The following is a 3,681-nucleotide window of genomic DNA, read 5'->3' as shown; positions in this document are numbered from 1 at the left end:
ACAATACTTTAACTACTGGTGAATTTACAATTAAAGTTTACCAACAAGGGATTTTAAGTCATAAGGTGAAAAACTTGCACTTGTAATAGTATTGCCCAAGGCATGAGTAGAGAAAGTAAAAAGTAAGAAAAATGTCTGGCCTAAGATCTATTCTCACTTTTCTGCGCTTCAAGATCAGTTAGTTTGACTGTACAACTGATGTATTAGAGCAAGAAGTAACTTTAGAGATCATAATTCTTGTTCTCCATTTTACAAATTGGGAAACTGAGACTCAATTTCTTGTGCTTTGATTAAGGTCATTCATGAGGATCAAATAATAAAACTTTCACATAGTTATAGTTACCTTTATATTTGCACTCAATTTCAGGTGGAACTTCAATTAAATATTAATGATGTCTAAACATCACTTCCTAAAAAAAGAAGAAAAAAATGTGTTTAGACTCTATGTAATTAAATTAATCAAAGCACTGTTTGTGGAACTAAATAATATTGGATCAAATCCTGGCTCCAAATCATAGTACCACAACTAACTAGCCATGCGACCTTGAGTGACTTTCTGAGACTCCATTTTACTACCTATAAAATCATGAAAAACAATTCCTAACTCAAAGACTGCTAGAAAGGAATAAATGAAATCCTGTAAATGAGGTGGCGAATACAGGTAGTAGACCCTATAATAGGTAGCCGATATTGTATTTTAAATTTTAAATGAAGAATGTGTGTGTTTTCCTTAAAATTATTTGGTTTTGCTCTTGTGCCTTACAGAGTTACTAAAATATAAATAAATAAAGTGTAATTATCAAATCTTTAAAATTTTTTCTTGAGCTCAACTGATGGCTGGTATTGTGATCATATCAAAACAACATACAATTCTATCCTTATCCTGAAAAAGAAATTAATTCACATGAAATTGTTAGTGACCCATAAAAGTCTCTATCTGACCAAGTGCTCAGCTGTGTTTAATAGTCTTACAGTGCTATGAGAAAAGGGAAGAGCTAGATCTCAGTTAGAATAGACATCCAAGACCTGGTGGAGGAAAGATGAATATAGGTGGTGGTGAAGATGGGAGAGTGAACGGAGAGGGAGAGAAAGTGGCCCATCTGTAGGATCTCTATATATGATGGGAAGAAGGCTTGTGTAAGGACAGGTTTAACCTTTTGCACTTGGATGTCGAGTGTGACTCAACACGGTTAGCATCGGTAGCAGCTCAAGAAAAAAGCAAGCGAGCGCAAAGGGTTAAAACTGAATAAAACATTCCAAATGAATTTGTGAAGCATCCATATAATTCTTCATTCACATAAACACTGTATATTGTTATTTGGCTCAGCTTTGAAGCAATTGAATGTTGACCCTGTTTTTACCCAGACAGGGAGGGTAAGTACTGAGCTCAAAATAGCCAGATTTGGAATTAGCACCCACAATCCTAGACCATATTTCTCATTGCATATGCCTTACTTTTTAATCATGTTCTTTAGACCATATTTCACATTTAAAGTTTAAATAGAAATTGGTTTTCTACTTCTTTCCCAGAAAGCATTGTATAGAAGTCAAAAATTCAAGATTCTGGTCCCACTTATGCCGTGAATTAGCTGTGAAGCCAAGAACCAGCCACCTGGTCTCTAGGTGAGTGGCTACAGGAAATGCTTCCTTCCGGGTCTGAAGTTCCACAGATGGAGCTAGTGGACTGGAGCACAGCAGGGTAATATCCAATGTGCGTCACAACAGCCTACATTTCGGACTCCTGTTTATACAATCTTTGGGCAAAACTGTCAGTCTCTATTATTTCTTGCTGGGGCTGACCAGCAGCCCTTGAACGTGGGATGAACAGATTACTCCGACACATTTTCACTGTGGGGGAGAGTGCTAAGGGGCTTGCCTGGCTCAAGGGTCCAAGCAGCCTCGATTGCCTGCCGCCTTAGGCCTTTATTGGGATTTTTATCTTTAGATGCAATCAGTAGGGTGAGTAATCTTGGGAGGACACATGTGCTTACCTTGTCCTCTAGGCCAGGGCATCCAGGGATTAAGCATAAGGGTTCCAGTAAACACCCGGGGGTCTGCACAGCCACAGACTTGTTTGGAAAGGTCAAGGGATAATTAGGGGCGCCGCCTTCAACACTCCCCTAAGTCTCCCCTAAGTCGGAATTCAGATAAAGAGGGCAGACGGCCTTCCACACACTTCCCTTTTACCAGAATGTGCTCCCTACAACTTTCCAACCAAGTCCCGTGGGCTCTCCCCAACAATTTCTGTCCCATGTAAAACTGAGTTCAGGGAGGGATAGGAAGCATTTATTTTACGGCTCTGCCTGATAAATACCCTGAATCTGAATGGCAGTTTTCTGATTTCCATGCTCCCTGTAAGTATCAGGTCCCTGAGATGGCCAGACAATAACATTTCGGGAGACAGCATGAAGAGACGGTAGTCGCTGCCAGAGACATGAAGAACCGAACAAAAACGGAGCCAAGAGCAGCGCGGCCAAGCCAACCGGGTCTTCGCTACCACTGGGGGTGGTCACTGGAAAGGAAAGTCGCGGTAGGCATTACAAGCCCAGGCTGACACGTTTAGTCTAGAGCCCGGCTCTAGCGCGGAGCCCAAGCGCGTCACGGAGTGCGCAGAAACGTGCCCTTGGCTTGGCCTCCTGGTTTGGAAACCAGAAGGATGACAAATAAACTGCCTCTCGGGACGCGTCCGGGCACAGACTTGACTCCCCTCTGCAGCGGGCAGCTCCCGCTGATGCTGTCCAGGCATTGCCCAAGGGGAAAGGTTGCGGCGCGGTCGAAAGGCGCGGGGGGAGCCTGGCGGTGATTGATGATGAGGGGATGAAGGAATAAAAGTACTTGTCGAGGGACAGCAAAGACCCCGAGTCAACTGGGAAGGCAGCACGGTCTGGCATTCCCTCAGCCAGCGTTTCCGCCTGCAGCTGAAGGGAGGCGCGCTCTGCTCCCGGGGCCGGGGGACCGAGCAGCGAACCCAGCGCGTCCGGGGAAAGGAGGTCCCGGCTGGTCTCGCTGAGCCTGGTGCGTCCCATCGCAAGGTAAACATTCTGGTTTGGTGTTGAATTAAAATCAGTGAGTAAACCTTATCCTGGGCTCCAGCTTGGATTGCTAGTTTGAGAATATATATATATATCGTTTTAAAAACACACGTATAGACGCACGAATTGAGGTTGGAGTAAAAGAGGGAGCGTGTTTGAAACTGCTTGGAGGGGGTCGGAGCTTGCGAGTTAATGCGGATCGTCTTCCCAAGCCCGACGGAGTGGAGAAGTCCCCGAGATTTTCCCAGCCAGCCCGCGCACTCCGGCGGGCGCCCGGGAACCTGAGCGCGGGCAGCCCGAGAGGAGAGCGGCTTTCCCCCAGCAGGAGGAGTCTTGGCTTTCCTAGACAGGGGACCGGGGTCCAATGCGGAGCAAAAAAGGCAAAGATGGGCACATCCCCCTTGGTCTCTAGGTGCCTTGATCCCCCAGTCGCCACGTGTCCTTCTCCAGACATGTAGGCTTCCTCCCGGCCCACCTAGGAACTCAGCGATTAGCCTTGGACACCCTTCCTTCCCTCCCCGGCACACCCCTTCCAGAAGGCCCCGCCCCACGGCCAGTCATGTACCCTGGGGGTGGGGAGTGGGTGACGCAGGGGAGTAAAACCACCGGGGAAAGCTGGTGCTGGAAGGACAGTGGACGGACGCAGGCG

Source organism: Eptesicus fuscus, chromosome 8, assembly GCF_027574615.1.
Source record: "Eptesicus fuscus isolate TK198812 chromosome 8, DD_ASM_mEF_20220401, whole genome shotgun sequence".
NCBI lineage: Eukaryota > Metazoa > Chordata > Mammalia > Chiroptera > Vespertilionidae > Eptesicus > Eptesicus fuscus.
This window is presented reverse-complemented; position numbering follows the sequence as displayed.